Source organism: Nerophis lumbriciformis, linkage group LG29 (assembly GCF_033978685.3).
Source record: "Nerophis lumbriciformis linkage group LG29, RoL_Nlum_v2.1, whole genome shotgun sequence".
Taxonomy (NCBI): Eukaryota; Metazoa; Chordata; class Actinopteri; order Syngnathiformes; family Syngnathidae; genus Nerophis; species Nerophis lumbriciformis.
The window spans coordinates 13,054,546-13,068,898 of NC_084576.2; the positions used below are offsets into that span (position 1 = coordinate 13,054,546).

The 14,353-nt window shown below is 37.8% G+C and overlaps 1 long non-coding RNA gene across 1 annotated transcript in view; it reads right to left on the reverse strand.

Annotated features, from left to right (window-relative positions):
* Positions 1-14,353, reverse strand: part of LOC140676709 (uncharacterized) — a 46,658-nt gene that overhangs the window by 8,745 nt on the left and 23,560 nt on the right. Inside the window, exon 3 of the long non-coding RNA XR_012048601.1 lies at positions 5,377-5,442. This is a non-coding gene — a long non-coding RNA (uncharacterized lncRNA). The remainder of the gene's footprint in view (positions 1-5,376; positions 5,443-14,353) is intronic.

The following is a 14,353-nucleotide window of genomic DNA, read 5'->3' on the forward strand; positions in this document are numbered from 1 at the left end:
AATTTATGGCGCTTGTTTAGACTTTATGTAGCTTTAGACTTTGTCACTTTGAACTTTATGTTGCTTGTTTAGATCTTATGTCACTTTGGACTTTATGTTGCTTTTTTAGACTTTATGTCGCCTTAAATTTTATGTTGCTTGTATAGACTTTATGTTGCTTTGGACTTTATGTCGCTTTTTTAAACTGTATGTTGCTTTGAACATGTCCAAAGGTCTCAGCAAAAGCTTCTCTTTAAAATAAATGAATGAAAAATAAAGAAAAGGGTTACAGTTCATGAGTCATGTGCATATAAATCAATAATTATTCATAAAGTGGCAAATTCTTACTAGGAACTGAATGTGGTTTTGGTGAATTGTTTTCAAGCTGAAAATCACACAAGAAAGTAACAATTAATTTTTCTTCTTTTTTTTAACTTTATTTTAAATTGCCTGTTGTAGAAGATTGATGATATTATTTATATATATATATATATATATATATATATATATATATATATATATATATATATATATATTATACAATGTGTAGTTTCAAACCTATTGATTTGAAGAATTGGAATTGAACATGCTCCATCCTACAGGATGTTGAATTGGAATTACAGGAAGTAGAATTCAATTCATTGCGATTCATTACAGCCAAGTCACAGGAAGAATGTGCCACTTCTAGCAAACAATTTGGCTTGTACACTGAAATTAAACAAACATTTCCTCCATTTTCAATACTTGGATAAAGTAAATCACTCTGGGAAATGACATTTTTCCACCATTTTCCATCTTTTCAAAGTTAATACTAGAAGAGTACCAATACACCTTTTTCACTTCCAATACGATACCGAGCCTTGAGTATAGGCCTATACCGAAATAACCCAATACAAGTTCAGAACAAATCATAGTAGATACTTTTATTTTGTAGCGTGGAATGCTAGAAAATGTGTAATGTAAGTAAGCGAAAACTGCCAGAAGATAGGTGTGCCAAGCCTGTGGCATTGATTTCAAAAATACTTGAGGCTGTAAAATATTGAGCAAAGGCTGTGAATACTTTTTTTTTTTACATAAAGTAGCTAAATCAAAAAAATACATTGTTATAATGGGGTAGACTTTTGAGGACAAAAAGGAATTTATTCCATTTTTTAACAAGGCTTTATGTAACAAAATGTGATGATACTGCACATCTCCCTATTGTTTCAGTAATATTTACTATGAGTTAAAGCAATAAACTGAACACCTACACTGCGACGGAAAGAAAACAGGACCAGATGTCTTATCAATCATAAAAGTTGCATCTTACTCTTACTATGTGATTTAAACACCAAAGCTGTGCATTATTGCAACATACAGCATAAACACGTGTCTATGGATGTACTCTGAATAGCTGGATAACATCTGTAAAATAAACAAATAAAGAAAGAAAAATTGTCTGTTAAACTTTCGGATCTACTTGTTATTGTCGTAGCTGACATTGGGATAGATTTGATTTTCTGGCACAATTCTTGTTTGTTATTCTTCAAGTAAAGGTCAAGGCAGCAGCCTTCAACAAGCACTCTTTCACTATACTCCTGTCACTCAACCACTTTTTGTTATGTTCCAAAATCCATACAATCGTGAGGGAACACTCATGTGCACGTTGTTGTGCCATAAATGAATGTTGTGACTTTTGTACATCTTTCATACGAGGCTCTATGTTCCTTACTATAGACTTCTGCGGATTATCAAAGGACAAATGTTTGGTTTCATTAAGTTCCAGCGTTACAGCTTCAAATCATACGAGACACGAGCACCAGATTGTAGGAGAATGAACATATATATATTGGTCCTTCCATTCACTTTTAAATGTTCAGTTTTCTGCATCAATTGTTCTTACTTTTAATCAAGCCATGCTCCTCATTCACCTTTAACGATTTCATTGGCTAATTTTGAGTGACATCCCCGTGCTTTTCCAAGCGTAACCGTAATAACTGTGCCAACAATATGTTGCTGTGATCACTGTCTGATCGCACTTGAATATTATTATATTATTTTTTCCTTGGAATTGAATTAGTCAAGGGTCCAGGGGGGGTCGTCACAGGATGTGGACTGAGGTCCTCCATTTGGTGATGGCTGCTGTCAAACATGATTCAGGAATACATCAAAATTATCAATTGGAATTTCAAAAGTTGCAATTCTACTTTATGTTTTATTTGGTTTGCAACTGAAAAATGACTAAAATCCCATTTCTACTTACCCTGACTAGGGATGGGTATGGTTCACATTTGGACCGATGCTGTACAAATTCCTGGTACCTGGGAATCGATACCGGTACCCAAAAAGAAGTAATTGTTGGTACTTTTGTATGTGTTAATGAATATTGTTTTTTGATGATAAAAATGTTTTTGTAAAATTATAAATGAGCTGGTTGTGATAACTGCTGTCCAGTTGTTATATCTTCCTTTATTATCACATTTTTGAGTTTTCATTACAGTTGCAAGTCCAAGAAGTTTGATGGTTATATAGTTTATGGTCTGTTGGTCAGTCCAGTTTTTGCTGTATAGTCTTTTGTTGCGCCCCAAAATGTGTTAATGCTATAAGTATTGTACTTATTACGAATTAGCTGTTTGAATGTAATGTGCATCTGAGTTGTAATTTTCATTGACAAATGTGGAGGTGTTGAAATCGCCATGTAAAATTGCTGATGCTAATCAGTAGCACGTCAATAGCGAAGCCAAAGTTTATTAACTTCATGTTAGTACATTTTTGGAAAAGTGGAGCCTTACTTAACTTACGTTGACACATTTTTGGGGTCAAATAACTTTGTTGTCATTGGAAATTGCAACATTACCAAGAGGTAGTTACGTCTGCAATTGTACACACACACACACACACACACACACACACATACATACATATATATATATATATATACATACTGTATATATATGAATATATGTGTGTGTGTATATATATATATATATATGAATATGTGTGTACATAAGTGTGTATATATATATATATATATATATATATATATATATATATATATATATATATATATATACACATATATATATATATGTATGTATATACATTTATATATATACATTTATATATGTATATATATATATATATATATATATATATATATATATATATATATATATATATATATATATATATATACATACACAGTATATATACATATATATACATATATATATATACGTATATATACATATATATACAAATATATATATATTCAAGTAAAACTGTTCACAATTTTAAACTAATAATTAGGAATTGATATTGCATAAAGCACTTAAAACATTAGCAGGTGCACCTATTGAAGTGGCCACATGTTCATTTCTGCTTTGTAACTACATATGCAATCAAATTTGACATATTAAAGAACAATCGGACAGTGCCTGCTGTATGAAAACATTTCATTATTCCTTAAAGAGAAGGCGTTGATGTCTTTCCACTTGCACAATTATACTTTTATCGACGCAAGGCCGTGCTGTGACCCCTGCGTCCATTGTTGCTGATGTGCATCGTGTTCCCGCTATCAAGGAAAAACACTGCATGATTAAGAACCGCTCTGCTTTTCGGGTGCTGTTGGTAAAGCGCCGAGATCTTAGCTGACCCTGTGTAAATGCAGTTGTTGCAGAGGTGACCTGCTTGTAAATGAGGGTCATGGTTCAGGTGCTGGAGGTCACCGGGGTTGCACGGGGGCACCTCGGTGGCCGCCGCTGTCGACCCCCGAATGCTGAACGTGCATTTGATTGCGTTAGGGCCAATAAGGCACGGAGCTGGGAGGCAGCAGTGAGGTCACCTCTGGGCCCATTGAGATGTGAAAGGTGACAGGCGGCGAGGTCTAAGCCAATCGAGCTCAAACGGCATCTGTCAAATATGGTGGACAGGAGTGTTTGCTCAGCACTCACGCCACATTCTTCTAAGGGGACAGCAGCACTTCGCATTGTCTACTTTTTCTTCTGAGGGGCAATAGCTGCAAGTCTAAGGTGAGGACATAATCAAAACCAATATAAAAGCATGAATAATAGCTTTCACTGTCACCGGGTTCATTGTTGCTCATGTTTTAGTGACTAAAGTCAACACAAAGAGCATAACTATCCATTAAAATAATACTTGTGTTTTATATTAAACCACTGTATGGGTTTCAATAAAGTATACCCCTTCACCTTCTCATGAATGTATGCACACATGCACAATTATCCAGCTGCGGTGTACAATACTAACTGCTGCGTATGATAAACAACAACATAAAAGTAGTCATTGTATCCAGTCAAGAAATTAATTATCGCTCACAAAGTGCACTAATTAGTCACAGCTCCTGCACGTAAGAAGACCAGCTCTCATTTAGCACACAAGACAAATGATATCTTCAAGATGAAACACTCTCAATGCCTTCATCATACAAACATATTTGTTTTTTATATTGCACACAATGAACAACTTTGCCTCCGTGCGGGTGCAGTTTAAATGAAGCGTTCAAGCGCAACGCGTAACTATGAGTGTTCAGACAGCAGTGTCATCACACAGTTTTTCTTTTCTTTTTTTTTCCCACATAATCTCATTGCAAATGGCGTTCCCCTAAGATTTATAGTAGTGTGCAACACTTTCAAAGTCCATATTTCTATTTAATAAAGAGCAGACCTGCCCTAAAAAGCTGTATTTTTTTTACAAAAGTAGAAAACTATTTGCATCCTGGATGATTGAAACTGTAAAAAAAAATACAAATCGATATCCGCACCCTTATCCAGATCTTCAGCAAAATCCTATGAGTTCTTCCTTGACCCGTGTGACACCATGGTATTACACCTGTGTGAAGCTGGCCCCCCTTGTTGTTTTAAATAATAAAATAAATTTGTGCTACGTTTGTGCCGTAAATAGTAAAATCTTTTTGGGATTATTTCAGTACCAATCCGCACATCACTATGAGTGTGAATAATAACAGAATGTTAGTGACATTATTTGGTGTGGTTTTTGCATGTAACTAGACCAGGGATATTCAAAGTGCGGGCCGGGGGCCATTTGCAGCCCGCAGACTGACATTTATTGGCCCGCAGCATCTTGTCGGGAAAAAAACCAACAGTGAAAATGTAAGACAAGAAGAGCAAAAAAATTGGAATCTAATGAGAAAAAGATGACATTTTCAAACTAATAATTTTTAAGAATATGCTTAGTCACCTACAACACAAAGCTGACACAAAGTTTGGGCTTTAAATATTAAATTAAATGTGTTTCTATAATTGTCTTTTTTAAATAAAAAATTCTGTCAAAATGGCCTCCGCATACTTTGACTTTTCACCATGCCACCCTTGGTGGAAAAGCTTGGACACTCTAGAACTAAACTATTAGGGGTTAAAGCACAAATACAGTACTGACCCGCATTGTTACGTGCTCTCATGGCAGTTGGCGGTGTGACCCCAGGATGCAGAGACGGGATGGGACCTGCAAGTAAAAAGGCATTTTATTAGGGACAACCAGCAAGCATCAGCGTGGTCGCAGCAGTTGAAAATAACAACACAAGGTAACTGTACCAACGTTAGGTGTACAGGTAAAACTCACAAGTGGTTAGATTAAGCACTATAAAACCACCACAGAATGCAATAAAACAGTAAATTACGGACTATAAACAGCTACTTTTTTCCTGCGCTTTGCACGCTGCGGCTTATAAAACGGTGCAGCTGATTTATGGATTTTACTTCACTGCCTGCCATAATGCAAAAGGTTTTCATTAAACACATAAAAAGACACTAAAATTGTGTGTTATTGTTTGAGTTATGGCGCCATCTTTTGAACAAATTTGCTCACTGCAGACACTGTTGGGTGAATGCCTGCAAGTGTTTCCTGCTGTTTAAAGCTTTCAACCGGAAGTACAAGTGCCATTCTGTCTTCTTACCATCCACAGCATTTCTACTTGTATGGAGTCTTCATTCATCATTCCAAGCAACATTTGTAAGTTTTACAGTATAATTACTTACTAAACCGTCTCATGTGTGATGTCTGGAGGAGTGTTTTCATGCAAATTTGTACGGGCTATCGTAATGTAATGAAGCTAGCGTAGTTAGCATTAGCTAATATGCTAAAACGATTATGAGAGTATGTATTTTAGTATTTTTAACTTACAATGGCATTCTTTTTGTATTGTTTCAGTTTCACAAGTTCCTCAGTAAATTCACCAAGACATTATCGTGGAGTTATTGGGTCTGTTAAGCTGATTAGGGAGCTCACTTACACAGTTAGTAGGTCCATGACGATTACTTCTGTTTTGTTTGATCAGCTGTTTTACTGCCGTGTTACCAGCACCATTTGGAAACAATTAAGGTATGTAAAAAAATATTTACAAAATCTTTCTGTGTAAATAACTCAGTTAACAGGGTATATATCTGCGGTTTATAGTCCGACGCGGCAAATATATGGACTTTTTTTTTCTTTCTCTAAAATTTAGTGGGTGCAGCCTATAAAAAGGTGTGCTCTATAGTCTGGAAATTGCGGTAGTAGTCAAGGACAGGTGAGTCTACTGACTACTAATCAGGAGCAGGTGGAGCACAGATTATGTGGCAGAAAATGGGCGTCACACAGGAAGTGTAAAAAAATAAAGAGCGCCGGAAGATAAGCAAAATCCAAAATCACGGAAACAGAAAATTATGACAAAAGGTGGAAATTTAAAAATAAGCACCAAACAAGACGACCATGAATAATAGACGACCGTTTGTTTGTATATTGTTTTAAATAAAATAACAGCTGGTAGATTCCAATAAAAAAATATATATCATACAGTTTTTCCTAGCTGCTTGGCAGTTTTTGCAGACCCTACTTCATTCATCACTATTATCTTAAAACTAGCTTCTGTTGGTCGCTAACATGCTAAGAACTTTCCAGACACGTTTTTCTAGCATTTTCTAGCATAGTTTTGGCTGCATCTCTCTGTGTCACTGGTGTGTGTGTGAGAGTGTGTGTGAGTGACAGGAAGAAAAGCTTTCACTTGCTTGGGAAGATTTCATTCGGCGCCTCATGCTGGTTTGCATATAAACATCTCTAAACGCCCAGTATAAGATGACTTGTCTTTGTGAAACGTTTTTCTAGACAAATGATGGTGATTTGTACCAAAACTGGTCATGTGTTCTTCAGAAAAACCCTCCACGCTAAGCAAAAAAAGTGGTCTATCACATTTGGAATGGAAGACAGCTATTTGTTGCTTCAGTGTACCTGTTACCATGACAACCAAGACCTAATTCTCCCCTAATCATAATAAAGGTATCTTTTGTGTGTAAATTGGATTATTCGTATGCCGGATTACTTCCAACTGAATGCACAGTTTGTCATTGATGATGTCATGGAACCTTGCAGAGTATCAGGAAAGGAGAGCTGCAGTGATGTCAGCCTTGTGTTTCCTGGAAGAAACTGCAAGGGGAAAAAGATGTGAAAGACTTTGAGGGTGGCCTGGAGAATGTGGGCGCACGGCATCACCACGCACATCACTTAGGCTGAGTCCCAAAGGCCGTGACTGACGCAGCACGTCCCGCATTAGCTGGACCACAGCTCGGTCAAATGCACTCGCCTGAGTGCAATGAGAGCCATAAGGCAGCGTGCACATCACCACCACGCCAGCGGCTTTGTCAGACACAGATCAATGAACGACAGCGTTCACTTGGAGCCACCGCCGCCTGGCTGCAAGGACAAATACAGTATCCTGAGGGAGGGGGGTCGGTCAGTCGTTAGTACGCCTCTGGTATTGCCGTGTTTGTCCCGCTGCCTTTAATCAACAGCCAACACTAGCCACCAAGTCATGCGTCTCAGGCAGAGAGGCCTCTTAGGCTGGACAAAAGAGTGGAAGAGGCAGCGGGACTCGGCCAGAGAATGGCTCTTAGATTTCCACTGGAGTTCAAAGGAAGTTTCCAGCTATAAACGTGGAATAAGGTAAGCACCACCAATGCAGCACAATGGACTTTGCATATTTTAGTCCAGGACCATCAAGTAAAATCAGGACATGTACTGGCATGACGGAACCATGCCAGGCCACTAGCTGGCACTGTCACTTTATTGAAAAGCATTTTGCGCATTGACTGCTTGTCCTTCCGAGTTGTCTGACACCACCTTCGTCTGCATCCAGTGCATATTTTATCATTTAGAATTTAACACTCCATTGGACATATTAGGGCATAGGGACTCTTGGAAGAAGTGGAGTGTTGTGTGCCTACTGATTATTTCCATGGAACTGTGATAAAGAGTCATCTGCTGATTGGATGCAGCATTGCTCTGGTCTATCGACAAAGTCGGAAGACGATGGCTACCGTTCAAGGAGCCCAAAGGCTGCCTGTCGTGATGGATGGGCTGGGCAGAGCTGTAGGAACTCAGACTTTGGCGATTTCTGAATTGAATCGCAAATTCAATAACATCTCAGAGAAGCTTTCCGCTCGGAAAGTCAAAATTATTAACAACTTGAGAGTCAGAACGGACAACTAGAGCACATAAACAATTAGAATGTGTTTGCTCTCCCTAACCGATCCTTCTCTCCTTATCTTATCTTGGCAGGGTCATGCAGTACCCCAGTGAGACCATTGCAGCAAAAGACACACTGAATCAGTTTTCCCTTCTTCAAAGACACCTAGCATGTTGACTCTGTTCCATGATGCCGAACAAAGCGACTTCCAGGCTTATGGATAAAACACGCACCCATTGACTACTACACAGATATGCACACATACACCCCCAACACCCATCCCAAGACTCCGCCGCTTCACCCCCCGGAGTATGATGGACGAGGGAGCAGCGCCCTAATGGCTGGGCTTCGGGTCCTCTGTTGCAAGTCTCGAGTTTTTGTGTGTCATAAATATGTGGTCATATGTGCTTATTGTTGCCCGAGGTTTTTTTCGGTCTCAAACTGACCTCCCTCCAGAGGATCTTAGCTTAAGACTTGATTTTCTTCTCCTCTTCCTCCTCCCGTCTTTGCCTTTTTGTCCTACCTTTTTATGGGGTGCCAACCTTGAGGCGAACCGTTAGTCATGTTCTGTCGAGCCCTGTAACTGTATATTGTACAGTATGTCTGTTCTTAGACGGATTGCACTGAAAACCTATCCTGTTTTACATTTTGAGTGCGATGAAAAATATATTTTATTCTATTCCATTCTCCTGAAAGTGTGGTACGAGTGTTCAATCAGGGTGTCATGCGGCCGATTCAGACACCGATCATCCGTGAGTAAGATTGGTTGATACAGATCACGCGTTATGTAATTTTTTACATGTATTTATGGTGAGTGCTATTGGCAGTGTAACAATATCATCATAACATTTAAACTAGTTACCGTATTTTTCGGACTATAAGTCGCAGTTTTTTTCATAGTTTGGCAGGGGCTGCGACTTATACTCAGGAGTGACTTATGTGTGAAATTATTAACACATTACCGTAAAATATCAAATAATATTATTTAGCTCATTCACGTAAGAGACTAGACGTATAAGATTTCATCGGATTCAGCAATTAGGAGGGACAGATTGTTTGGTAAACATGTTCTATATGTTATAGTTATTTGAATGACTCTTACCATAATATGTTACGTTAACATACCAGGCACGTTCTCAGTTGGTTATTTATGCCTCATATAACGTACACTTATTCAGCCTGTTGTTGACCATTCTTTAATTATTTTGAATTGCCTTTCAAATGTCTATTCTTGGTGTTGGGTTTTATCAAATACATTTCCCCAAAAAATGCAACTTATACTCCAGTGCGACTTATATATGTTTTTTTCCTTCTTTGTTATGCATTTTCGGCCGGTGCGACTTATACTCCGGAGAGACTTATAGTCCGAAAAATACGGTACATTAGTTACTATATTTACATTTGTTACGGCACAATAACTAAACAAAAGCAAAAACTACCACTCCTTTGCATCCTTCTCAATGTCTTTTTAAACATTTACTAAAGCTACAAAAAATGATATTATGACAATACAAATATCCATCTAATCATGCTCATATCAACTTTTTACTGATCCTACCCTTGGTATCGACCCTACTTTTACAGTTTGTACTCTAGCCGCTATACAATAACAGAACAGTTGTTGTTATAATATCTTCTGTCTCGACTCTTATTAAACATTTCCTGTCAATGTCTGCTTACTTTCGGCTATAAGGCAGTTCCATCGACACTTACTGAACTTTATTAAGCACTAATTTATTGTGTTGTTTATATAATTTCCATATTTAGTATGACAGTTATACTGTCATTTTGAGTAAAAAAATATATTTTTTGTCTTTGCAAACCTTACAAAAGATAATGTAATAAATTTGTAATGCTTTTTTCGCATTTATTTATTTATTTATTATTAATGCGCTTGCTAGCTGTAACTCAGTGTGTCACACTTTCAGCCCTGTCCTCCAGTGGTAATGATAATGATATTACAAAGGAGATAATGATTTTTAAGTTAGGGGAGCGGTTCCACACTGTGAATGTTCTGTGTATGCTGAGAGACCAAAAATAAAGTATCAGACAGAGAGTATCGGCTTTTGTGATCGGCACTGAAAGACATTAATTGGCAATGGTCAATTACTTTTTCACAAAAATCAGCCGATAGTGATTAGTGGTCATCGATAGGGCTGCAACGCTTAATTTATATGGTAGGTTAATTTGATTAGAAAAAAGCTTTGAATTATATTATGTTGCTTCGATGAAATGTTTAATGATTCTAAAAAAATTATAAAATGTGGAGCGCATAAAAGAAAGTAAAACAAAACAGAAGGTCAAATAAAGTAGAAGTTAAATAACAGGTAAAAGAAGGTAAATAAAAAGTACAATAAGGTAAATAGCAAGTAAGATAAGGTAAATAAAAGGTAAATAGAAGGTATAATAAGGTAAATAAAAGGTAGAAGGAGATTTAATGAATCTGACAAATAAAAATGTATCAAATCCAGAAGAGATAAATAAAAGAAGGTAAAATAAAATAGAAACTATAATGAAGTCGAAGTTAAATGAAAGGTAAAATAAGGTGGTAAAATAGGGTAAATAAAAGGTAAAAGAAAGTAAATGAAAGGTTAAAAAAAGTACAATAAGGTTAAAGAAGGTTTGTAGAAGGTAAATAAAAGGTCAAGGAACGTACATAGAAGATATAAGGTAAGATGGAATGCACAGTAAATTCCGTACTATCAGCCGCTACTTTTTTCTTTTCTTCGAATCCCACGACTTATAAAAACGTTGAGGCTAATTTATAGTTTTTTCTTCGCTTAAGACCATCATTTAAATAGTTTTCATAAAACTCATGAAAATACACTGAAAAGGTGTGTTACTGTTTGTGAACCCAGCTTGCAAAGATTGTACTAAATCCATTAGAAGAAGACGGCCTGACGTTTCCTTTAACTTGGACACACACATCTATACCTTTGGCCATTCTGAGCCAGTAATTTCCAGGAGCTATCTGAGAAGTTTAACTAATGGTTTCCAGTGTTGTAAAAATGTGGAGAATAAATATTACATTTCAACATTTCTGTCATCGAATATTTGCTTCAGCCTGCGACACATAGCCATTTTGATAGTAGGCAAATATAGACACTTACATCATGTGTTGTCTTCATTATGACACTTATATAAGACTTTTAAAGTCATTTTGATAGTAGGCTGATATAGCTAATTAGCCACTTACATCATGTGTTGCCATCATTATAACACTTATATAAGTCTTTAAATTTTTTGCGGCTCCAGACCAATTTTGTATTTGTGGTCCAATATGGCTCTTTCAACATTTTGTGTTGCCAACCCCTTCACTAGGCTAAAATTTTCAGCAATTAAACTCAATAACACCATTGACGACGCCAGTTTATAAGAAAAAAAACATTTTGAGTGAAAAACAAAGGAAATTGCATTGATAAAACACTTTCCTGATCAGTTTTGGGGTTCTGTTCCGAGCTTCACTGTCCGATAAAAGCTGCCACTCATTACAGGGGGGCAAACACAACTCTCTCTCTGCATCCGAGCGCTAAGTAGGGCATCACAACTGCAATGGAGCCACAAAGCTGCACGGAGGGACAATCATTTATTTATGAAGTGGCTTGTGACTTAAGTGCTCTTGAACTGGGGATCATGGATCTTATGAGAGGTTTACTGTGCACGCTGTAACTTAACTCATGCGCATTTAACACAGTGAAAGGTCGCCAACTTTGAGCCAAGCTGCTGTTAATAACACTCATTTTCTACACTTGACACCGCGTAGGTCTTCTTTTATGGCCAATCTGACCAGATCACTTTAGAGCGGTCATCAAATGTGGGTTTTGGCCCAACTTTTCAGGGGAAACGCGTCTAAAAATGTCAATCAAATATTAGGCAGAGGACAATAATCATAAATGACATCAGGATAGGGCAGCACGGTGGACAGGGGTTAGTGCATGTGCCTCACAATACGAAGGTCACGAGTTCAATCCCGGGCTCGGGATCTTTCTGTGTGGAGTTTGCATGTTCTCCCCGTGACTGCGTGGTTTCCAAAGACATGCACCTGGGGATAGGTTGATTGACAACACTAAATTGGCCCTAGTGTGTGAATGTTGTCTGTCTATCTGTGTTGGCCCTGTGATGAGGTGGCGACTTGTCCAGGGTGTACGCCGCCTTCCGCTCGAATGCAGCTGAGATAGGCTCCAGCACCCCCCGCGACCCCGAAAGGGACAAGCGGCAGAAAATGGATGGATGGACATCAGGATACACCTCTTGACCTGGATTCAAATACAATGTGACTGACATACACTTTATAGTTTGTAACGTACTAGAGAGGTACATCGGTTGAATTATTGAATAGGACTGCAAAATAAGCCACCAAGGGGCCAAATAAAGTTGTGAGTGCCAGCACTTTAATAAAGAAGGTGAAAAGCACATATACTATATGTCATAGCAAAGTAAAGCGTGAGTCTTCGATCAAAGTAAAAGTGATTTTGTTCTAAATGTATTTTACATTGTTTTCTGTACGTACAATTATTATTAACTGTAAAATGTTGTATTAATATCTTTGAAACAGATTCATTGGATTTATATTTTTGGGAAAAAGTTACTTCGGTTTTCATAAGATTTGATCTTCAAATTTTCCTGTGCGATCTGCCCACTTGTGTGAAGTGAAGTGAATTATATTTATATAGCGCTTTTTCTCTATTGACTTAAAGCGCTTTGCATAGTGAAACCCAATATCTAAGTTACATTTAAACCAGTATGTGTGGCACTGGGAGCAGGTGGGTAAAGTGTCTTGCCCAAGGACACAACGGCAGTGACTAGGATGGCGGAAGCGGGGATCGAACCTGGAACCCTCAAGTTGCTGGCACGGCCACTCTACCAACCGAGCTATACCGTGCTAGCATGCCGTTAGGGGTTAGCATATCCTCCCACAGTGGGTAGTGTAGCATGTTTAGCTATTCCTTGTCCTCCAGGAATTATATCTGTAAGAAAAGCTCTTTATTTTCCACCATGGGGGCAAGGATTGCCTATTTAGAAGTGGCTTTGCACCGTGGATGGGCGTTAGCCACTGGCGAGAATGCTACGTTGAGGACGTGTTCTTTCACATGGTGCAGGAAAATTTGCGGGACACAGCTAGAAAGTGTCATCAGCATGCATTATTATCACGATATAACCATAGTACTAAAAGCTCTATTGTTGGCCAAATCGTATTTTCCGGAACACCGAGCGCACTGGATTATAAACCGCAGACATATACGTTATGAAATGAGTTATTAACACAGAAACATTTTGTGAATGTTTATTTACATACCTTAATTGTTTCCAAACAATGTCTGAAACACGGCAGTAAAACGACCGATCAAACAAAACAGAAGTCATCTTCAAGGACTCACTAGCTAGTGGGTCAGCAAAACAGACTCAATAACTCCACAGTGACATTTTGGTGAATTTACAGAGGAATTTTTTAAACTGAAACAATACAAAAAGAATGCCATATTAAGTTAATAATACTAATACAGTCACTTGTAAACGTGTTAGCACATTAGCTAATCCTAGCACGTACAAATATGCAAAAAAAAAACACTCCTACAGACATAACACATGGGACGGTTTAGTAAGTATAAATTGTTTTAGCTATACTATAAAACTTACAAACGTTGCTTAGACTGATGATGGAAGAATCCATATGAATAGGAACGCTATGGATGGCTAGAAAACCGAACGGCACTTGTACTTCCGGTTGAAAGCTCAGTCTAAACAGAAGGGAAATGCAGTACCCGCAGTGAGCAAACTCGTCCAAAAGATGGCATCATAGCACAAACAATAACACACTTTTTTTAGTATGTTTCCTTGTTTATTTACATTATGGCCGGCCGTCAGCGAAGAAAAATCCATAAATTAGCCGCACCATTTTATAATTTGCAGGGTTCA